The following is a 26,288-nucleotide window of genomic DNA, read 5'->3' as shown; positions in this document are numbered from 1 at the left end:
CACCAGGGGCCCAACCTGAGATATTAACACTGCCTTCCACCAGGGGCCCAACTTGAGATATTAATACTGCCTTCCACCAGGGGCCCAACCTGAGATATTAACACTGCCTTCCACCAGGGGCCCAACCTGAGATATTAACACTGCCTTCCACCAGGGGCCCAACTTGAGATATTAATACTGCCTTCCACCAGGGGCCCAACCTGAGATATTAACACTACCTTCCACCAGGGGCCCAACCTGAGATATTAACACTACCTTCCACCAGGGGCCCAACTTGAGATATTAATACTGCCTTCCACCAGGGGCCCAACCTGAGATATTAACACTGCCTTCCACCAGGGGCCCAACTTGAGATATTAACACTGCCTTCCACCAGGGGCCCAACTTGAGATATTAACACTGCCTTCCACCAGGGGCCCAACTTGAGATATTAACACTGCCTTCCATGCAAGGGCCCAACTTGAGATATGAACACTGCCTTCCACCACGGGCCCAACTTGAGATATTAATACTGCCTTCCACCAGGGGCCCAACTTGAGATATTAATACTGCCTTCCACCAGGGGCCCAACTTGAGATATTAACACTGCCTTCCATGCAAGGGCCCAACTTGAGATATTAATACTGCCTTCCATGCAGGGGCCCAACTTGAGATATTAATACTGCCTTCCATTCAGGGGCCCAACTTGAGATATTAACACTGCCTTCCATGCAGGGGCCCAACTTGAGATATTAACACTGCCTTCCATGCAGGGGCCCAACTTGAGATATTAACACTGCCTTCCACCAGGGGCCCAACTTGAGATATTAACACTGCCTTCCATGCAGGGGCCCAACTTGAGATATTAACACTGCCTTCCATGCAGGGGCCCAACTTGAGATATTAACACTGCCTTCCATGCAGGGGCCCAACTTGAGATATTAACACTGCCTTCCATGCAGGGGCCCAACTTGAGATATTAACACTGCCTTCCAAGCAGAGGCCCAACTTGAGATATTAACACTGCCTTCCATGCAGGGGCCCAACTTGAGATATTAACACTGCCTTCCACCAGGGGCCCAACTTGAGATATTAACACTGCCTTCCATGCAGGGGCCCAACTTGAGATATTAACACTGCCTTCCATGCAGGGGCCCAACTTGAGATATTAACACTGCCTTCCATGCAGGGGCCCAACTTGAGATATTAACACTGCCTTCCATGCAGGGGCCCAACTTGAGATATTAACACTGCCTTCCATGCAGGGGCCCAACTTGAGATATTAATACTGCCTTCCATGCAGGGGCCCAACTTGAGATATTAACACTGCCTTCCATGCAGGGGCCCAACTTGAGATATTAATACTGCCTTCCATGCAGGGGCCCAACCTGAGATATTAACACTGCCTTCCAAGCAGAGGCCCAACTTGAGATATCAACACTGCCTTCCAAGCAAGGGCACCACCAGGGGCCCAACTTGAGCTATTAACACTGCCTTCCACCAGGGGCCCAACTTGAGATATTAACACTGCCTTCCACCAGAGGCCCAACTTGAGATATTAATACTGCCTTCCATGCAGGGGCCCAACTTGAGATATCAACACTGCCTTCCACCAGGGGCCCAACTTGAGATATTAACACTGCCTTCCAAGCAAGGGCCCAACTTGAGATATTAACACTGCCTTCCATGCAGGGGCCCAACTTGAGATATTAACACTGCCTTCCATGCAGGGGCTCAACTTGAGATATTAACACTGCCTTCCACCAGGGGCCCAACCTGAGATATTAACACTGCCTTCCACCAGGGGCCCAACTTGAGATATTAATACTGCCTTCCACCAGGGGCCCAACTTGAGATATTAATACTGCCTTCCACCAGGGGCCCAACCTGAGATATTAACACTGCCTTCCACCAGGGGCCCAACTTGAGATATTAATACTGCCTTCCACCAGGGGCCAACCTGAGATATTAACACTACCTTCCACCAGGGGCCCAACTTGAGATATTAATACTGCCTTCCACCAGGGGCCCAACCTGAGATATTAACACTGCCTTCCACCAGGGGCCCAACTTGAGATATTAATACTGCCTTCCACCAGGGGCCCAACTTGAGATATTAACACTGCCTTCCATGCAAGGGCCCAACTTGAGATATTAATACTGCCTTCCATGCAGGGGCCCAACTTGAGATATTAATACTGCCTTCCATGCAGGGGCCCAACTTGAGATATTAATACTGCCTTCCACCAGGGGCCCAACTTGAGATATTAACACTGCCTTCCATGCAAGGGCCCAACTTGAGATATTAATACTGCCTTCCATGCAGGGGCCCAACTTGAGATATTAATACTGCCTTCCATGCAGGGGCCCAACTTGAGATATTAACACTGCCTTCCATGCAGGGGCCCAACTTGAGATATTAATACTGCCTTCCATGCAGGGGGCCCAACTTGAGATATTAACACTGCCTTCCATGCAGGGGCCCAACTTGAGATATTAATACTGCCTTCCACCAGGGGCCAACCTGAGATATTAACACTGCCTTCGACCAGGGGCCAACTTGAGATATTAATACTGCCTTCCACCAGGGGCCCAACTTGAGATATTAATACTGCCTTCCACCAGGGGCCCAACCTGAGATATTAACACTGCCTTCCACCAGGGGCCCAACTTGAGATATTAATACTGCCTTCCACCAGGGGCCCAACCTGAGATATTAACACTGCCTTCCACCAGGGGCCCAACTTGAGATATTAATACTGCCTTCCACCAGAGGCCCAACCTGAGATATTAACACTACCTTCCACCAGGGGCCCAACTTGAGATATTAATACTGCCTTCCACCAGAGGCCCAACCTGAGATATTAACACTGCCTTCCACCAGGGGCCCAACTTGAGATATTAATACTGCCTTCCACCAGGGGCCCAACTTGAGATATTAACACTGCCTTCCATGCAAGGGCCCAACTTGAGATATTAATACTGCCTTCCATGCAGGGGCCCAACTTGAGATATTAACACTGCCTTCCATGCAGGGGCCCAAATTGAGATATTAACACTGCCTTCCATGCAGGGGCCCAACTTGAGATATTAATACTGCCTTCCATGCAGGGGCCCAACTTGAGATATTAACACTGCCTTCCATGCAGGGGCCCAACTTGAGATATTAACACTGCCTTCCATGCAAGGGCCCAACTTGAGATATTAATACTGCCTTCCATGCAGGGGCCCAACTTGAGATATTAACACTGCCTTCCATGCAGGGGCCCAACTTGAGATATTAATACTGCCTTCCACCAGGGGCCCAACTTGAGATATTAACACTGCCTTCCACCAGGGGCCCAACTTGAGATATTAACACTGCCTTCCATGCAGGGGCCCAACTTGAGATATTAACACTGCCTTCCATGCAGGGGCCCAACTTGAGATATTAATACTGCCTTCCATGCAGGGGCCCAACTTGAGATATTAACACTGCCTTCCATGCAGGGGCCCAACTTGAGATATTAACACTGCCTTCCACCAGGGGCCCAACTTGAGATATTAACACTGCCTTCCAAGCAGAGGCCCAACTTGAGATATTAACACTGCCTTCCATGCAGGGGTCCAAATTGAGATATTAACACTCCCTTCCACCAGGGGCCCAACTTGAGATATTAACACTGCCTTCCATGCAGGGGCCCAACTTGAGATATTAACACTGCCTTCTATGCAGGGGCCCAACTTGAGATATTAACACTGCCTTCCATGCAGGGGCCCAACTTGAGATATTAATACTGCCTTCCATGCAGGGGCCCAACTTGAGATATTAACACTGCCTTCCATGCAGGGGGCCCAACTTGAGATATTAATACTGCCTTCCATGCAGGGGCCCAACTTGAGATATTAACACTGCCTTCCATGCAGGGGCCCAACTTGAGATATTAATACTGCCTTCCACCAGGGGCCCAACTTGAGATATTAACACTGCCTTCCATGCAGGGGCCCAACTTGAGATATTAATACTGCCTTCCATGCAGGGGCCCAACTTGAGATATTAACACTGCCTTCCATGCAGGGGCCCAACTTGAGATATTAACACTGCCTTCCACCAGGGGCCCAACTTGAGATATTAACACTGCCTTCCAAGCAGAGGCCCAACTTGAGATATTAACACTGCCTTCCATGCAGGGGCCCAACTTGAGATATTAACACTGCCTTCCACCAGGGGCCCAACTTGAGATATTAACACTGCCTTCCACGCAGGGGCCCAACTTGAGATATTAACACTGCCTTCCATGCAGGGGCCCAACTTGAAATATTAATACTGCCTTCCATGCAGGGGCCCAACTTGAGATATTAACACTGCCTTCCATGCAGGGGCCCAACTTGAGATATTAACACTGCCTTCCATGCAGGGGCCCAACTTGAGATATTAACACTGCCTTCCATGCAGGGGCCCAACTTGAGATATTAATACTGCCTTCCATGCAGGGGCCCAACTTGAGATATTAACACTGCCTTCCATGCAGGGGCCCAACTTGAGATATTAATACTGCCTTCCATGCAGGGGCCCAACTTGAGATATTAATACTGCCTTCCATGCAGGGGCCCAACTTGAGATATTAACACTGCCTTCCATGCAGGGGCCCAACTTGAGATATTAATACTGCCTTCCATGCAGGGGCCCAACTTGAGATATTAATACTGCCTTCCACCAGGGGCCCAACTTGAGATATTAACACTGCCTTCCATGCAGGGGCCCAACTTGAGATATTAATACTGCCTTCCACCAGGGGCCCAACTTGAGATATTAACACTGCCTTCCAAGCAGAGGCCCAACTTGAGATATCAACACTGCCTTCCAAGCAAGGGCACCACCAGGGGCCCAACTTGAGATATTAACACTGCCTTCCACCTGGGGCCCAACTTGAGATATTAACACTGCCTTCCACCAGAGGCCCAACTTGAGATATTAATACTGCCTTCCATGCAGGGGCCCAACTTGAGATATCAACACTGCCTTCCATGCAGGGGCCCAACTTGAGATATTAACACTGCCTTCCACCAGGGGCCCAACTTGAGATATCAACACTGCCTTCCAAGCAAGGGCCCAACTTGAGATATTAACACTGCCTTCCATGCAGGGGCCCAACTTGAGATATTAATACTGCCTTCCACCAGGGGCCCAACTTGAGATATCAACACTGCCTTCCATGCAGGGGCCCAACTTGAGATATTAATACTGCCTTCCACCAGGGGCCCAACTTGAGATATTAACACTGCCTTCCACCAGGGGCCCAACTTGAGATATCAACACTGCCTTCCAAGCAAGGGCCCAACTTGAGATATTAACACTGCCTTCCAAGCAAGGGCCCAACTTGAGATATTAACACTGCCTTCCACCAGGGGCCCAATTTGAGATATCAACACTGCCTTCCAAGCAGGGGCCCAACTTGAGATATTAACACTGCCTTCCATGCAGGGGCCCAACTTGAGATATTAACACTGCCTTCCATGCAGGGGCCCAACTTGAGATATTAACACTGCCTTCCATGCAGGGGCCCAACTTGAGATATTAACACTGCCTTCCATTCAGGGGCCCAACTTGAGATATTAACACTGCCTTCCATGCAGGGGCCCAACTTGAGATATTAACACTGCCTTCCATGCAGGGGCCCAACTTGAGATATTAACACTGCCTTCCATGCAGGGGCCCAACTTGAGATATTAACACTGCCTTCCAAGCAGAGGCCCAACTTGAGATATTAACACTGCCTTCCATGCAGGGGCCCAACTTGAGATATTAACACTGCCTTCCACCAGGGGCCCAACTTGAGATATTAACACTGCCTTCCATGCAAGGGCCCAACTTGAGATATTAACACTGCCTTCCATGCAGGGGCCCAACTTGAGATATTAATACTGCCTTCCATGCAAGGGCCCAACTTGAGATATGAACACTGCCTTCCATGCAGGGGCCCAACTTGAGATATTAATACTGCCTTCCATGCAGGGGCCCAACTTGAGATATTAACACTGCCTTCCATGCAGGGGCCCAACTTGAGATATTAATACTGCCTTCCATGCAGGGGGCCCAACTTGAGATATTAACACTGCCTTCCATGCAGGGGCCCAACTTGAGATATTAATACTGCCTTCCACCAGGGGCCAACCTGAGATATTAACACTGCCTTCCACCAGGGGCCCAACTTGAGATATTAATACTGCCTTCCACCAGGGGCCCAACTTGAGATATTAATACTGCCTTCCACCAGGGGCCCAACCTGAGATATTAACACTGCCTTCCACCAGGGGCCCAACTTGAGATATTAATACTGCCTTCCACCAGAGGCCCAACCTGAGATATTAACACTACCTTCCACCAGGGGCCCAACTTGAGATATTAATACTGCCTTCCACCAGGGGCCCAACTTGAGATATTAATACTGCCTTCCACCAGGGGCCCAACTTGAGATATTAACACTGCCTTCCATGCAAGGGCCCAACTTGAGATATTAATACTGCCTTCCATGCAGGGGCCCAACTTGAGATATTAACACTGCCTTCCATGCAGGGGCCCAACTTGAGATATTAACACTGCCTTCCATGCAGGGGCCCAACTTGAGATATTAATACTGCCTTCCATGCAGGGGCCCAACTTGAGATATTAACACTGCCTTCCATGCAGGGGCCCAACTTGAGATATTAACACTGCCTTCCATGCAAGGGCCCAACTTGAGATATTAATACTGCCTTCCATGCAGGGGCCCAACTTGAGATATTAACACTGCCTTCCATGCAGGGGCCCAACTTGAGATATTAATACTGCCTTCCACCAGGGGCCCAACTTGAGATATTAACACTGCCTTCCACCAGGGGCCCAACTTGAGATATTAACACTGCCTTCCATGCAGGGGCCCAACTTGAGATATTAACACTGCCTTCCATGCAGGGGCCCAACTTGAGATATTAATACTGCCTTCCATGCAGGGGCCCAACTTGAGATATTAACACTGCCTTCCATGCAGGGGCCCAACTTGAGATATTAACACTGCCTTCCACCAGGGGCCCAACTTGAGATATTAACACTGCCTTCCACCAGGGGCCCAACCTGAGATATTAATACTGCCTTCCACCAGGGGCCCAACTTGAGATATTAACACTGCCTTCCACCAGGGGCCCAACCTGAGATATTAATACTGCCTTCCACCAGGGGCCCAACTTGAGATATTAACACTGCCTTCCATGCAGGGGCCCAACTTGAGATATTAACACTGCCTTCCATGCAAGGGCCCAACTTGAGATATTATTACTGCCTTCCATGCAGGGGCCCAACTTGAGATATTAACACTGCCTTCCATGCAGGGGCCCAACTTGAGATATTAATACTGCCTTCCACCAGGGGCCCAACTTGAGATATTAACACTGCCTTCCACCAGGGGCCCAACTTGAGATATTAACACTGCCTTCCATGCAGGGGCCCAACTTGAGATATTAACACTGCCTTCCATGCAGGGGCCCAACTTGAGATATTAATACTGCCTTCCATGCAGGGGCCCAACTTGAGATATTAACACTGCCTTCCATGCAGGGGCCCAACTTGAGATATTAACACTGCCTTCCACCAGGGGCCCAACTTGAGATATTAACACTGCCTTCCACCAGGGGCCCAACTTGAGATATTAATACTGCCTTCCACCAGGGGCCCAACCTGAGATATTAACACTGCCTTCCACCAGGGGCCTTAACTTGAGATATTAATACTGCCTTCCACCAGGGGCCCAACCTGAGATATTAACACTGCCTTCCACCAGGGGCCCAACTTGAGATATTAATACTGCCTTACACCAGGGGCCCAACCTGAGATATTAACACTGCCTTCCACCAGGGGCCCAACCTGAGATATTAATACTGCCTTACACCAGGGGCCCAACCTGAGATATTAACACTGCCTTCCACCAGGGGCCCAACCTGAGATATTAACACTGCCTTCCACCAGGGGCCCAACCTGAGATATTAACACTGCCTTCCAAGCAGAGGCCCAACTTGAGATATTAACACTGCCTTCCATGCAGGGGCCCAACCTGAGATATTAACACTGCCTTCCACCAGGGGCCCAACTTGAGATATTAACACTGCCTTCCATGCAGGGGCCCAACTTGAGATATTAACACTGCCTTCCACGCAGGGGCCCAACTTGAGATATTAACACTGCCTTCCATGCAGGGGCCCAACTTGAAATATTAATACTGCCTTCCATGCAGGGGCCCAACTTGAGATATTAACACTGCCTTCCATGCAGGGGCCCAACTTGAGATATTAACACTGCCTTCCATGCAGGGGCCCAACTTGAGATATTAACACTGCCTTCCATGCAGGGGCCCAACTTGAGATATTAATACTGCCTTCCATGCAGGGGCCCAACTTGAGATATTAACACTGCCTTCCATGCAGGGGCCCAACTTGAGATATTAATACTGCCTTCCATGCAGGGGCCCAACTTGAGATATTAATACTGCCTTCCATGCAGGGGCCCAACTTGAGATATTAACACTGCCTTCCATGCAGGGGCCCAACTTGAGATATTAATACTGCCTTCCATGCAGGGGCCCAACTTGAGATATTAATACTGCCTTCCATTCAGGGGCCCAACTTGAGATATTAATACTGCCTTCCACCAGGGGCCCAACTTGAGATATTAACACTGCCTTCCATGCAGGGGCCCAACTTGTGATATTAATACTGCCTTCCACCAGGGGCCCAACTTGAGATATTAACACTGCCTTCCAAGCAGAGGCCCAACTTGAGATATCAACACTGCCTTCCAAGCAAGGGCACCACCAGGGGCCCAACTTGAGATATTAACACTGCCTTCCACCTGGGGCACAACTTGAGATATTAACACTGCCTTCCACCAGAGGCCCAACTTGAGATATTAATACTGCCTTCCATGCAGGGGCCCAACTTGAGATATCAACACTGCCTTCCATGCAGGGGCCCAACTTGAGATATTAACACTGCCTTCCACCAGGGGCCCAACTTGAGATATCAACACTGCCTTCCAAGCAAGGGCCCAACTTGAGATATTAACACTGCCTTCCATGCAGGGGCCCAACTTGAGATATTAATACTGCCTTCCACCAGGGGCCCAACTTGAGATATCAACACTGCCTTCCATGCAGGGGCCCAACTTGAGATATTAATACTGCCTTCCACCAGGGGCCCAACTTGAGATATTAACACTGCCTTCCACCAGGGGCCCAACTTGAGATATCAACACTGCCTTCCAAGCAAGGGCCCAACTTGAGATATTAACACTGCCTTCCAAGCAAGGGCCCAACTTGAGATATTAACACTGCCTTCCACCAGGGGCCCAATTTGAGATATCAACACTGCCTTCCAAGCAGGGGCCCAACTTGAGATATTAACACTGCCTTCCATGCAGGGGCCCAACTTGAGATATTAACACTGCCTTCCATGCAGGGGCCCAACTTGAGATATTAACACTGCCTTCCATGCAGGGGCCCAACTTGAGATATTAACACTGCCTTCCATGCAGGGGCCCAACTTGAGATATTAACACTGCCTTCCATTCAGGGGCCCAACTTGAGATATTAACACTGCCTTCCATGCAGGGGCCCAACTTGAGATATTAACACTGCCTTCCATGCAGGGGCCCAACTTGAGATATTAACACTGCCTTCCATGCAGGGGCCCAACTTGAGATATTAACACTGCCTTCCAAGCAGAGGCCCAACTTGAGATATTAACACTGCCTTCCATGCAGGGGCCCAACTTGAGATATTAACACTGCCTTCCACCAGGGGCCCAACTTGAGATATTAACACTGCCTTCCATGCAGGGGCCCAACTTGAGATATTAACACTGCCTTCCATGCAGGGGCCCAACTTGAGATATTAATACTGCCTTCCATGCAGGGGCCCAACTTGAGATATTAACACTGCCTTCCATGCAGGGGCCCAACTTGAGATATTAACACTGCCTTCCATGCAGGGGCCCAACTTGAGATATTAACACTGCCTTCCATGCAGGGGCCCAACCTGAGATATTAACACTGCCGTCCAAGCAGAGGCCCAACTTGAGATATCAACACTGCCTTCCAAGCAAGGGCACCACCAGGGGCCCAACTTGAGATATTAACACTGCCTTCCACCAGGGGCCCAACTTGAGATATTAACACTGCCTTCCACCAGAGGCCCAACTTGAGATATTAATACTGCCTTCCATGCAGGGGCCCAACTTGAGATATCAACACTGCCTTCCACCAGGGGCCCAACTTGAGATATTAACACTGCCTTCCAAGCAAGGGCCCAACTTGAGATATTAACACTGCCTTCCATGCAGGGGCCCAACTTGAGATATTAACACTGCCTTCCAAGCAGGGGCCCAACTTGAGATATTAACACTGCCTTCCATGCAGGGGCTCAACTTGAGATATTAACACTGCCTTCCACCAGGGGCCCAACCTGAGATATTAACGCTGCCTTCCACCAGGGGCCCAACTTGAGATATTAATACTGCCTTCCACCAGGGGCCCAACTTGAGATATTAACACTGCCTTCCACCAGGGGCCCAACTTGAGATATTAATACTGCCTTACACCAGGGGCCCAACCTGAGATATTAACACTGCCTTCCACCAGGGGCCCAACCTGAGATATTAACACTGCCTTCCACCAGGGGCCCAACTTGAGATATTAACACTGCCTTCCACCAGGGGCCCAACCTGAGATATTAACACTGCCTTCCACCAGGGGCCCAACCTGAGATATTAACACTGCCTTCCACCAGGGGCCCAACTTGAGATATTAATACTGCCTTCCACCAGGGGCCCAACTTGAGATATTAACACTGCCTTCCACCAGGGGCCCAACCTGAGATATTAACACTGCCTTCCACCAGGGGCCCAACTTGAGATATTAATACTGCCTTCCACCAGGGGCCCAACCTGAGATATTAACACTGCCTTCCACCAGGGGCCCAACTTGAGATATTAATACTGCCTTCCACCAGGGGCCAACCTGAGATATTAACACTACCTTCCACCAGGGGCCCAACTTGAGATATTAATACTGCCTTCCACCAGGGGCCCAACCTGAGATATTAACACTGCCTTCCACCAGGGGCCCAACTTGAGATATTAATACTGCCTTCCATGCAAGGGCCCAACTTGAGATATTAATACTGCCTTCCATGCAGGGGCCCAACTTGAGATATTAATACTGCCTTCCATGCAAGGGCCCAACTTGAGATATGAACACTGCCTTCCATGCAGGGGCCCAACTTGAGATATTAATACTGCCTTCCACCAGGGGCCCAACTTGAGATATTAACACTGCCTTCCATGCAAGGGCCCAACTTGAGATATTAATACTGCCTTCCATGCAGGGGCCCAACTTGAGATATTAATACTGCCTTCCATGCAGGGGCCCAACTTGAGATATTAACACTGCCTTCCATGCAGGGGCCCAACTTGAGATATTAATACTGCCTTCCATGCAGGGGGCCCAACTTGAGATATTAACACTGCCTTCCATGCAGGGGCCCAACTTGAGATATTAATACTGCCTTCCACCAGGGGCCAACCTGAGATATTAACACTGCCTTCCACCAGGGGCCCAACTTGAGATATTAATACTGCCTTCCACCAGGGGCCCAACTTGAGATATTAATACTGCCTTCCACCAGGGGCCCAACCTGAGATATTAACACTGCCTTCCACCAGGGGCCCAACTTGAGATATTAATACTGCCTTCCACCAGGGGCCCAACCTGAGATATTAACACTGCCTTCCACCAGGGGCCCAACTTGAGATATTAACACTACCTTCCACCAGGGGCCCAACTTGAGATATTAATACTGCCTTCCACCAGAGGCCCAACCTGAGATATTAACACTACCTTCCACCAGGGGCCCAACTTGAGATATTAATACTGCCTTCCACCAGGGGCCCAACTTGAGATATTAATACTGCCTTCCACCAGGGGCCCAACTTGAGATATTAACACTGCCTTCCATGCAAGGGCCCAACTTGAGATATTAATACTGCCTTCCATGCAGGGGCCCAACTTGAGATATTAACACTGCCTTCCATGCAGGGGCCCAACTTGAGATATTAACACTGCCTTCCATGCAGGGGCCCAACTTGAGATATTAATACTGCCTTCCATGCAGGGGCCCAACTTGAGATATTAACACTGCCTTCCATGCAGGGGCCCAACTTGAGATATTAACACTGCCTTCCAAGCAGAGGCCCAACTTGAGATATTAACACTGCCTTCCATGCAGGGGCCCAACTTGAGATATTAACACTGCCTTCCACCAGGGGCCCAACTTGAGATATTAACACTGCCTTCCATGCAGGGGCCCAACTTGAGATATTAACACTGCCTTCCATGCAGGGGCCCAACTTGAGATATTAATACTGCCTTCCATGCAGGGGCCCAACTTGAGATATTAACACTGCCTTCCATGCAGGGGCCCAACTTGAGATATTAACACTGCCTTCCATGCAGGGGCCCAACTTGAGATATTAACACTGCCTTCCATGCAGGGGCCCAACCTGAGATATTAACACTGCCGTCCAAGCAGAGGCCCAACTTGAGATATCAACACTGCCTTCCAAGCAAGGGCACCACCAGGGGCCCAACTTGAGATATTAACACTGCCTTCCACCAGGGGCCCAACTTGAGATATTAACACTGCCTTCCACCAGAGGCCCAACTTGAGATATTAATACTGCCTTCCATGCAGGGGCCCAACTTGAGATATCAACACTGCCTTCCACCAGGGGCCCAACTTGAGATATTAACACTGCCTTCCAAGCAAGGGCCCAACTTGAGATATTAACACTGCCTTCCATGCAGGGGCCCAACTTGAGATATTAACACTGCCTTCCAAGCAGGGGCCCAACTTGAGATATTAACACTGCCTTCCATGCAGGGGCTCAACTTGAGATATTAACACTGCCTTCCACCAGGGGCCCAACCTGAGATATTAACGCTGCCTTCCACCAGGGGCCCAACTTGAGATATTAATACTGCCTTCCACCAGGGGCCCAACCTGAGATATTAATACTGCCTTCCACCAGGGGCCCAACTTGAGATATTAACACTGCCTTCCACCAGGGGCCCAACTTGAGATATTAATACTGCCTTACACCAGGGGCCCAACCTGAGATATTAACACTGCCTTCCACCAGGGGCCCAACCTGAGATATTAACACTGCCTTCCACCAGGGGCCCAACTTGAGATATTAACACTGCCTTCCACCAGGGGCCCAACCTGAGATATTAACACTGCCTTCCACCAGGGGCCCAACCTGAGATATTAACACTGCCTTCCACCAGGGGCCCAACTTGAGATATTAATACTGCCTTCCACCAGGGGCCCAACTTGAGATATTAACACTGCCTTCCACCAGGGGCCCAACCTGAGATATTAACACTGCCTTCCACCAGGGGCCCAACTTGAGATATTAATACTGCCTTCCACCAGGGGCCCAACCTGAGATATTAACACTGCCTTCCACCAGGGGCCCAACTTGAGATATTAATACTGCCTTCCACCAGGGGCCAACCTGAGATATTAACACTACCTTCCACCAGGGGCCCAACTTGAGATATTAATACTGCCTTCCACCAGGGGCCCAACCTGAGATATTAACACTGCCTTCCACCAGGGGCCCAACTTGAGATATTAATACTGCCTTCCACCAGGGGCCCAACTTGAGATATTAACACTGCCTTCCATGCAAGGGCCCAACTTGAGATATTAATACTGCCTTCCATGCAGGGGCCCAACTTGAGATATTAATACTGCCTTCCATGCAAGGGCCCAACTTGAGATATGAACACTGCCTTCCATGCAGGGGCCCAACTTGAGATATTAACACTGCCTTCCATGCAGGGGCCCAACTTGAGATATTAACACTGCCTTCCATGCAAGGGCCCAACTTGAGATATTAATACTGCCTTCCACCAGGGGCCCAACTTGAGATATTAACACTGCCTTCCATGCAGGGGCCCAACTTGAGATATTAATACTGCCTTCCATGCAGGGGCCCAACTTGAGATATTAACACTGCCTTCCATGCAGGGGCCCAACTTGAGATATTAATACTGCCTTCCATGCAGGGGCCCAACTTGAGATATTAACACTGCCTTCCATGCAGGGGCCCAACTTGAGATATTAACACTGCCTTCCATGCAGGGGCCCAACTTGAGATATTAATACTGCCTTCCACCAGGGGCCAACCTGAGATATTAACACTGCCTTCCACCAGGGGCCCAACTTGAGATATTAATACTGCCTTCCACCAGGGGCCCAACTTGAGATATTAATACTGCCTTCCACCAGGGGCCCAACTTGAGATATTAATACTGCCTTCCACCAGGGGCCCAACCTGAGATATTAACACTGCCTTCCACCAGGGGCCCAACTTGAGATATTAATACTGCCTTCCACCAGAGGCCCAACCTGAGATATTAACACTACCTTCCACCAGGGGCCCAACTTGAGATATTAATACTGCCTTCCACCAGGGGCCCAACTTGAGATATTAATACTGCCTTCCACCAGGGGCCCAACTTGAGATATTAACACTGCCTTCCATGCAAGGGCCCAACTTGAGATATTAATACTGCCTTCCATGCAGGGGCCCAACTTGAGATATTAATACTGCCTTCCATGCAGGGGCCCAACTTGAGATATTAACACTGCCTTCCATGCAAGGGCCCAACTTGAGATATTAATACTGCCTTCCATGCAGGGGCCCAACTTGAGATATTAACACTGCCTTCCATGCAGGGGCCCAACTTGAGATATTAATACTGCCTTCCACCAGGGGCCCAACTTGAGATATTAACACTGCCTTCCACCAGGGGCCCAACTTGAGATATTAACACTGCCTTCCATGCAGGGGCCCAACTTGAGATATTAACACTGCCTTCCATGCAGGGGCCCAACTTGAGATATTAACACTGCCTTCCATGCAGGGGCCCAACTTGAGATATTAACACTGCCTTCCACCAGGGGCCCAACTTGAGATATTAACACTGCCTTCCACCAGGGGCCCAACCTGAGATATTAATACTGCCTTCCACCAGGGGCCCAACTTGAGATATTAACACTGCCTTCCATGCAGGGGCCCAACTTGAGATATTAACACTGCCTTCCATGCAGGGGCCCAACTTGAGATATTAACACTGCCTTCCACCAGGGGCCCAACTTGAGATATTAATACTGCCTTCCACCAGGGGCCCAACTTGAGATATTAACACTGCCTTCCACCAGGGGCCCAACTTGAGATATTAACACTGCCTTCCATGCAGGGGCCCAACTTGAGATATTAACACTGCCTTCCACCAGGGGCCCAACTTGAGATATTAACACTGCCTTCCATGCAGGGGCCCAACTTGAGATATTAACACTGCCTTCCACCAGGGGCCCAACTTGAGATATTAACACTGCCTTCCACCAGGGGCCCAACCTGAGATATTAATACTGCCTTCCACCAGGGGCCCAACCTGAGATATTAATACTGCCTTCCACCAGGGGCCCAACTTGAGATATTAACACTGCCTTCCACCAGGGGCCCAACTTGAGATATTAACACTGCCTTCCATGCAGGGGCCCAACTTGAGATATTAACACTGCCTTCCATGCAGGGGCCCAACTTGAGATATTAACACTGCCTTCCATGCAGGGGCCCAACTTGAGATATTAACACTGCCTTCCACCAGGGGCCCAACTTGAGATATTAACACTGCCTTCCACCAGGGGCCCAACCTGAGATATTAATACTGCCTTCCACCAGGGGCCCAACTTGAGATATTAACACTGCCTTCCATGCAGGGGCCCAACTTGAGATATTAACACTGCCTTCCATGCAAGGGCCCAACTTGAGATATTAATACTGCCTTCCATGCAGGGGCCCAACTTGAGATATTAACACTGCCTTCCATGCAGGGGCCCAACTTGAGATATTAATACTGCCTTCCACCAGGGGCCCAACTTGAGATATTAACACTGCCTTCCACCAGGGGCCCAACTTGAGATATTAACACTGCCTTCCATGCAGGGGCCCAACTTGAGATATTAATACTGCCTTCCATGCAGGGGCCCAACTTGAGATATTAACACTGCCTTCCATGCAGGGGCCCAACTTGAGATATTAACACTGCCTTCCACCAGGGGCCCAACTTGAGATATTAACACTGCCTTCCACCAGGGGCCCAACTTGAGATATTAATACTGCCTTCCACCAGGGGCCCAACCTGAGATATTAACACTGCCTTCCACCAGGGGCCCAACCTGAGATATTAATACTGCCTTACACCAGGGGCCCAACCTGAGATATTAACACTGCCTTCCACCAGGGGTCCAACCTGAGATATTAATACTGCCTTACACCAGGGGCCCAACCTGAGATATTAACACTGCCTTCCACCAGGGGCCCAACCTGAGATATTAACACTGCCTTCCACCAGGGGCCCAACTTGAGATATTAATACTGCCTTCCACCAGGGGCCCAACCTGAGATATTAACACTGCCTTCCACCAGGGGCCAAACTTGAGATATTAATACTGCCTTCCACCAGGGGCCCAACTTGAGATATTAACACTGCCTTCCACCAGGGGCCCAACCTGAGATATTAACACTGCCTTCCACCAGGGGCCCAACCTGAGATATTAACACTGCCTTCCACCAGGGGCCCAACTTGAGATATTAATACTGCCTTCCACCAGGGGCCCAACCTGAGATATTAACACTACCTTCCACCAGGGGCCCAACTTGAGATATTAATACTGCCTTCCACCAGGGGCCCAACCTGAGATATTAACACTACCTTCCACCAGGGGTCCAACCTGAGATATTAATACTGCCTTACACCAGGGGCCCAACCTGAGATATTAACACTGCCTTCCACCAGGGGCCCAACCTGAGATATTAACACTGCCTTCCACCAGGGGCCCAACTTGAGATATTAATACTGCCTTCCACCAGGGGCCCAACCTGAGATATTAACACTGCCTTCCACCAGGGGCCCAACTTGAGATATTAACACTGCCTTCCACCAGGGGCCCAACCTGAGATATTAACACTGCCTTCCACCAGGGGCCCAACCTGAGATATTAACACTGCCTTCCACCAGGGGCCCAACTTGAGATATTAATACTGCCTTCCACCAGGGGCCCAACCTGAGATATTAACACTACCTTCCACCAGGGGCCCAACTTGAGATATTAATACTGCCTTCCACCAGGGGCCTGTGGAAGTGTAATTCAGTGTAACTTATTAATTGGCACTGGTAACTTATTGGTTGACCTAGTAACAAAGCAGATGCATTTTACATGCAAACTCTGTGGGGGACGGGTTTGTAAATGAGTTAGGAATGTGCACGAACATGATGGTCTCTTGAAACACCTGGTCACAGCCCCAGGCTGGAGCACCCCCCTATTGTTTGATAAAAGGAACTCACAGCAGGGGGGGCTAGCTGGCGCCAGGAAGGCGACCGGTGACGTCGGCGGAGAGGAGATTACGAGTTCAGCGGACAGAGGATTAAGTCGAGTTGGTCCATATAAGCGGGAGCTGCGGCTGGAGTCGAGAGGACTTGCTGCGAGGAGCTCTGACGAACGGGACCATGGCGGAGGAACATCAGCCGAACGAAAAGGACCATGGAAAAGAGTTAATCTCAGCCATTGAATAATGCGGTATTATTTGGCAAATGGAATCAAGTGAATAACCAGTTAATAAAGTTGTGACCTTTTGTAAAACCTGTTTCCGACCATTGGCGTCTTGAGTCTCACCCTCCACTTCCGCGACAATATGGAGGCACCGCTGAAATTTCGAGTGGACGTCGCCAAGGTGAGCATGTAAGCATGACGTCTTGGGGATGTGTCCATTATGAAATATGAATTCTGAAGATGGAGGATTTGGTGTGTGGGACTTGCATTCCGTAGGTAATCCAAGGAGTGTAAAAGTATTTTTGTCACGACCGTCCAAGGTAAAAGTCACGGATGGAACGGTTTAAATGATTCTATTATTCGTGTGCTTGCATATGCGTACGGTATACGCTGGGTGTTAAGAGCCTTACTCTGGTCTGCGGGCAAGTCGGCTCATGAAGTGCACCATGAGGCGATTTGTTTGCCGGGTCGGTAAGGTCCGTACACGTGTACAATCGTGTACACCCGTTTTAAATAGAGAATTTTTTTTCAGTTTTCCCGCCATAACTAAAACTTGTTGTTTTTTTTTGACGAAATTTGCTAGATAAATAGCATGGGTGACACGGATTAAATGATTTTATGATTATGAATTAATGAGAAAATGATTTTATATTTAAATATAAAAATTGATCTGCTTGGTGTTAGTTTAAGGGCTGTTCCAAATTTATCTTGATTATGAGACAAAAACAGCAGAATGGGAATCAACAGACAATGGAACAGCTCGCGACGAGTGTTTGTGGGTGACAACCACCCTCTGGTCGAGGCTCATAGAAGGGGTGATGCTTACTGATTCGGCACGCTTACAATAGGTGTTAATGGTGGGATGTCAGAGGTTTTGGTGTGGGTTAATGTTCACACTGTTTTGGAAAATAATGCTCGATGCAACATGATCCTAAAAAGAACCCATCCCTACATCTACCCCAGAGACAGACAAAAAGAGATAGACAGAGTGAGACAAAGTGAGAAAGAGAGACAGACAGAGAGAGATAGACAGAAAAAGAAAGAAAGAGAGACATAGAGACAAACAGAGATAAAGATGATAGTCAGACACATAGAGAGAGACAGACAAAAAGAGATAGACAGAGTGAGACAAAGTGAGAAAGAGAGACAGACAGAGAGAGATAGACAGAAAAAGAAAGAAAGAGAGACATAGAGACAAACAGAGATAAAGATGATAGTCAGACACATAGAGAGAGACAGACAAAAAGAGATAGACAGAGTGAGACAAAGTGAGAAAGAGAGACAGACAGAGAGAGATAGACAGAAAAAAGAAAGAAAGAGAGACATAGAGACAAACAGAGATAAAGATGATAGTCAGAGTCAGACACATAGAGAGAGACAGACAAAAAGAGATAGACAGAGTGAGACAAAGTGAGAAAGAGAGACAGACAGAGAGAGATAGACAGAAAAAGAAAGAAAGAGAGACATAGAGACAAACAGAGATAAAGATGATAGTCAGACACATAGAGAGAGACAGACAAAAAGAGATAGACAGAGTGAGACAAAGTGAGAAAGAGAGACAGACAGAGAGAGATAGACAGAAAAAGAAAGAAAGAGAGACATAGAGACAAACAGAGATAAAGATGATAGTCAGACACATAGAGAGAGACAGACAAAAAGAGATAGACAGAGTGAGACAAAGTGAGAAAGAGAGACAGACAGAGAGAGATAGACAGAAAAAGAAAGAAAGAGAGACATAGAGACAAACAGAGATAAAGATGATAGTCAGACACATAGAGAGAGACAGACAAAAAGAGATAGACAGAGTGAGACAAAGTGAGAAAGAGAGACAGACAGAGAGAGATAGACAGAAAAAGAAAGAAAGAGAGACATAGAGACAAACAGAGATAAAGATGATAGTCAGACACATAGAGAGAGACAGACAAAAAGAGATAGACAGAGTGAGACAAAGTGAGAAAGAGAGACAGACAGAGAGAGATAGACAGAAAAAAGAAAGAAAGAGAGACATAGAGACAAACAGAGATAAAGATGATAGTCAGACACATAGAGAGAGACAGACAAAAAGAGATAGACAGAGTGAGACAAAGTGAGAAAGAGAGACAGACAGAGAGAGATAGACAGAAAAAAGAAAGAAAGAGAGACATAGAGACAAACAGAGATAAAGATGATAGTCAGAGTCAGACACATAGAGAGAGACAGACAAAAAGAGATAGACAGAGTGAGACAAAGTGAGAAAGAGAGACAGACAGAGAGAGATAGACAGAAAAAGAAAGAAAGAGAGACATAGAGACAAACAGAGATAAAGATGATAGTCAGACACATAGAGAGAGACAGACAAAAAGAGATAGACAGAGTGAGACAAAGTGAGAAAGAGAGACAGACAGAGAGAGATAGACAGAAAAAGAAAGAAAGAGAGACATAGAGACAAACAGAGATAAAGATGATAGTCAGACACATAGAGAGAGACAGACAAAAAGAGATAGACAGAGTGAGACAAAGTGAGAAAGAGAGACAGACAGAGAGAGATAGACAGAAAAAGAAAGAAAGAGAGACATAGAGACAAACAGAGATAAAGATGATAGTCAGACACATAGAGAGAGACAGACAAAAAGAGATAGACAGAGTGAGACAAAGTGAGAAAGAGAGACAGACAGAGAGAGATAGACAGAAAAAAGAAAGAAAGAGAGACATAGAGACAAACAGAGATAAAGATGATAGTCAGAGTCAGACACATAGAGAGAGACAGACAGAGAGAGATAGACAGAGAGAGAAAGAGAGAGAGACATAGAGACAAACAGAGATAAAGATGATAGTCAGACACATAGAGAGAGACAGACAAAAAGAGATAGACAGAGTGAGACAAAGTGAGAAAGAGAGACAGACAGAGAGAGATAGACAGAAAAAGAAAGAAAGAGAGACATAGAGACAAACAGAGATAAAGATGATAGTCAGAGTCAGACACATAGAGAGAGACAGACAGAGAGAGATAGACAGAGAGAGAAAGAGAGAGAGACATAGAGACAAACAGAGATAAAGATGATAGTCAGACACATAGAGAGAGACAGACAAAAAGAGATAGACAGAGTGATGACCAAGTGAGATTGGATTGTGGTTTCAAAGTTTTGTTGTTGTTTGCACGCATGTTTTTTGCAAGCACGTACAGGCGAGCACGTACGTGCGGGCACGCCCTAGTATATATAAACCAGAGGTAATATTAAGTTATGGAATTAATTGCTTTCAACAATGCAAAGGGTGACAAAATATGGGATTTTAATGGGATTTTTTAATGGGATATTGGTTTAGGAATGTTTAGAGGTCATTGCAATGTGATAATAACTTGTTGGAACTTGCTGTTGGCACTTGTTGGAACTTGTTGGAACTTGTTGTTGGAACTTGTTGTTGGAACTTGCTGTTGGCACTTGTTGGAACTTGTTGGAACTTGTTGTTGGAACTTGTTGTTGGAACTTGCTGTTGGAACTTGCTGTTGGAACTTGCCGTTGGAACTTGTTGGAACTTGTTGTTGGAACTTGTTGTTGGAACTTGCTGTTGGAACTTGTTGGAACTTGTTGTTGGAACTTGCTGTTGGAACTTGCTGTTGGAACTTGTTGGACCTTGTTGTTGGAACTTGTTGTTGGAACTTGTTGTTGGAACTTGCTGTTGGAACTTGTTGTTGGAACTTGTTGGAACTTGTTGTTGGAACTTGCTGTTGGAACTTGTTGTTGGAACTTGTTGTTGGAACTTGTTGTTGGAACTTGTTGTTGGAACTTGCTGTTGGCACTTGTTGGAACTTGTTGGAACTTGTTGTTGGAACTTGCTGTTGGAACTTGCTGTTGGAACTTGTTGGAACTTGTTGTTGGAACCCGTACTTATTTAATTAAGTACATTTCTTATTACATTACAGTAATTACATTACAGTAATTACCTGAGGTAATTACAGTAATTACAGTTCCGGTAATTACAGTAATTACAGTAATCATTACAGTAATTGCAGTAATCTTATTACAGTAATTACATTACATTAACTCAGGCACCTTTTTGAGTAAGGAAGCTGATATTTGGACATGACACTGACCAAGGGATGTGGCTGTCAAGGAAAATATTGATTTATTGATTAATCATTTAATAAATTAACTCGTTGATTTATAAATGACTTATTTAATTAAAATTCCTGAGAGATACATCTTCGGATGAAATACTTGCAGATTGGTTATGCTATGAGCCAATTGATTAAGGAAAATATTTTGTGATGGCCATATTGGCAATTTCGTGGCCATATTCGTGGCAACTCAGTTAGTGCCACTGCACCTTTAAAATGCATCCCTGCGTTCATTTTTCGATCGATTGAGTTGAAATTTTGAACAATCGGATCTGGACTGTCGTTGTTAACGACTCTAGCACGCACTCGTCCAATCAGGATGGAGCGGTATGGTCCCCGGATCATCACTGCCCGCAGTTTTAATTAATTTTACTTTTTCTCTTGGGCATATAATTTTGAAGACATGCATGTCATGATAGAGGAAATGTTTGTTCTGTTAAACGGAATAAATGTTGTTTATTTGTGTGGGTGTGTATTTTTGTGAATTTGGATATATTTTTCACGACTAATTCCAGTTAACATCCTGCACAATTTGCTCGTTTGCTGGCCGAGTCGAAATTGCGTTGAGTTTCTATGGCATGCGCCATTAAAAGCGCAGTGTAATGGTTGAGCTCCCTTTATTTCGTTTTGGTCATGCGGATGAGCAAACAAAGTGACAAATGCTGCGACTGGAGCAGTAAAGGCGATGTTTTTTAAATGGAAACGATTTAATGAGGAATTAAAAGTGGGAGGGGGCAACACCACGCATACCTCTTTTAAGGTGTGTATAAACCCTGGAATAAACGTGGGAGGGGGCAACACCACGCATACCTCTTTTGAGGTGTGTATAAACCCTGGAATATTTCAGCAATCAATACGATGCTGAAATGATGTAATTTATTGTGTAATATGGTCGACCTTGGGTTTGTTTGGGTTTGTTGTTTATTTTTGTGGGTGTCTATTTTGAGTATTTTGGATATATTTTCACGACTAATTCCAGTTATCGTCCTGCAAAAGGTCTGCTCGTTCTTTTCCTTTGAGTCGTAAATTCCTGTTGAACTCTCATTAAAAAGCGGAATTAAGTACGCTGTGTGATGATGGAGATCCTTGATGACGAATCAGGAATAGTGAATGAGCAGACAAATATCACGGATGGTACACCAGATAGGGAAAATGTAGATGAAACCCCTTTTGCTCAGGTGCTGTGTAGCGCTGCACAAAGATCCATATGAGCGGGGCCTGGGTGCTGTGTAATTAGTACACAAAGAACCAATTACTAGGGTGCTGAATAAACACAAAGATCCATTTTTGGAGCTGGTTCTCCCGGTGCTGTGATTTATTCAAAGAACCAAATCTTGCAAGAATTAAGATATGATTTGTCGACATTAGAAATACTTTAATATATGTAACGATTTTGTAACGATCATCCTGCAAAAGGTCTGCTCGTTCTTTTTCCTTTGAGTCGTAAATTCCTGTTGAATTCTCATTAAAATGCGGAATTAAGTACGCTGTGTGATGATGGAGATCCTTGATGACGAATCAGGAATAGGGAATGAGCAAACAAATATCACGGATGCTGCGGCTAGAGCAGTGGAAGCGATTTTTGAATTGTTCAATGATTATTCGATATTGTTATGACTTTTTGTCAATAGGTATACTAAGTGGCCATGAGGTAGCCTGTTGCTATGTACAGTTTTATTCTATTTTTGATTATACCACATAGCTGTGGTGATAAAGGAAATGTTCGTTTAAATAGATGATTATGATAGGACCATGACTATAAAATCATGATGATTATTATGAATGATATCATAGGGTTCAAATGCAGAATGATTGCATGAACTTGGGAAAGAACTTTCAAGCCCTATGGGATAAATTGGGTATTACAAGCGATGGAGTTTCAAAATTTAGCATGATTGAAGGAATTTGACAGTCCCATTACAGGAGTTTTACGAAATTTATATTGCCAAGAGATTTTGGGTACTATTAAAAGGAAAATGATGAGATATTTTTCCTAAAGAACTTTAATATCTGGCATCCATTTTGGCTGTCTCACGAATGAAGGATGAGTTGCCTTTAGTGGTTGCAAAGAAAAATTTGTGGAGACCAGGCAAAATGGGAAAATATGTCAGATATGACCCTAGGACAGGACGGCGATTCATCAATTGACATGAGGTACGAATCCGAGGTGACGACCGATGAAATTCGATCTCAGTCAATGGATGGACCTGTCCTGACATCATTGGGGAAAGGGCTTATGCAAGGAGTCATTCAAAATGATTAATTTGATTTATTGATGAATATTGATGAATTAATTGAAATTGAATAATTGATTGAATTGTTAATTGATTGAATCTAATTGATTGAATTTAATTGCATAAATTGAACTGAATAAATTGAATTGAATATATTGATTGTTTGATTGATGAAAATGCGGTCTCAAGAAAGAAGCTTTGATATCTTTGCGAGATATTATCAATGTGGAGACAACCTGGGAAAATTGAGCAAGGTGGTGAGTTTATATACAGATATATATGTGCGGTTACCATTGTGTGATTTCCCCGTCAAACAGAGCGGACACCTGAGGATTCACCCACTTCATACTGACCCTCCGGCTCATCTGCAAATACTGATCTGTGAGATTGGATTGTGCAAAAGCCACAGCTGAGGGAGATTCTCTGGAAATCACCGTGCGAACAGGTGGAGAGATCCTTCCTGGAGGTACGAGTGAAGCTTTAGAGGAACCTGGAACAAGCTACAACACATCCAACGCTACTTTGATAAAAGGCAGAATGGGAAATGGAGCCTGCAAGAACACACAAGGACAACCAGAGATTCCACAAAAAGGTACTTGTACACATCATATGTACGACCGTTATGGTGCCGAAGCTATAAGGCAGGTCGAGAATTGGTATTTGTGGACAAAGGGACATGATGAGGAGTTTCCAAGAGATGGTACATTTGAGCGAAGTCGATTGGAAAGATTGGAACAAAGATTGAAAGCCAGGAAGAGACAGAATCTAACGGTAGACTGGCTTGCATTCCATCTTTGGGATGGTGAATCCAGACAACGGGAACAGCAAGAACGGATAACGGAACTAGAACTTAAAATAAAAAGGATACAGGATACAGTGGAGGAGACAAATGCACAACTGCCCTCGAAATTAGGAATGAAAGTCACAGTTGTCCCATCTGATTTCCAGTTGTCTCCCCAAAAAGGACGGTACAGAGAATTTTTTCGTGTTTCAGGAGATAACGAGAGATTGCAGTGGCAACTCAGGGATGTAGAGATGCAGCCCAGCAATACAAGTGCACAGGCGCACAGATCAGACAACGACAGAAACCGGTGTTTCGAGTGTGGAAAGATGGGACATTGGAGAAGAAGATGTCCGTATGTCAACAGGAAGACAAGGTCATGGGGCAAACCAAGATCAAGGGTACCAGTGCTTACCGGTACCTCAGACAATGATTAGGCCTTCATTGCTGCAAATCCCAAATGATGATTGGCCTCAACAGATTCGATTACTGGACAAACATGAACAACTGTCAATGATTCTTGTGTCTGAAAAGTTTTCAGAGCAAGAATGATTCATTTTTCTTTTTGCTTGTTAACAAATTAATAATTAATTGATAAAATGCCAAAATTGGATCTTCTATTTTGGGCACAGCAATTTTAAATTTACAAAGTTTGGAACAATTGCGTTGCAATTGTTGGCAAACCAAGTAACAAGAGTCACATGATGATCAGGTGGGAATTTCGGACTATTGTTCCGCACGATTGATAGGTCAATAAAATGGTCGACTGACATGCAAATGGGTGTGTAGTCAAAATTTGGATAGATTATTGTGAAGGCAGAAAGGGTAATTTCAATATGACATCATAAGGGTTTTCTAAGAATGGACTTCTGGTTTATTTGTCTATAAGCATTTTGAATTTGATTGACAAATTTTATGAAATTGAAATAAAATTGACACCCATCTGATCTGTAAATAATGGTTCCAACGCAAACAAATATGCATAATGCATGTGTGTGTGTGTTTTTGTGTATCAATCTTACAAGATTGTTGACACCGACAGTGTGCCTGTCTGGAAATGGATAGTTATATGTGGATGGGATTGGGATATGTGGATGGGATTGAATATCCAGAGAATCCGTAAAATAAAATAGAAATATAATTTGATTATGAACATTATCTCTTTTGTCAAGGGAAATGGAATATAAAAAAAAATTTGATGTGCTGGGTTATGAGCAGCCATTAATTAATAGTAAAATTGTGAGTAATTTTGGGATTCCATTTTTGATAGAATGTATATGAGAATAACATCTATTTATGGATATGAGCTTCATAAAAGGAAATGAGGAAGTACAAAATCATCCAAATTTGGGAGAGGTCTTACACTGACTTCCCAGAATACTCTGCTCATGGATTTTATATATATAAACTTGAATTTTATCAGCATATAAATTGTGCTGTATGTATGGATGTGTTTTAGGCATAGATGATATGGGAAAAGAGTAAAGAAAATTTTGCTGGTTTGAACT

Source organism: Myxine glutinosa, chromosome 8, assembly GCF_964187855.1.
Source record: "Myxine glutinosa chromosome 8, kmMyxGlut1.1, whole genome shotgun sequence".
Taxonomy (NCBI): Eukaryota; Metazoa; Chordata; class Myxini; order Myxiniformes; family Myxinidae; genus Myxine; species Myxine glutinosa.
This window is presented reverse-complemented; position numbering follows the sequence as displayed.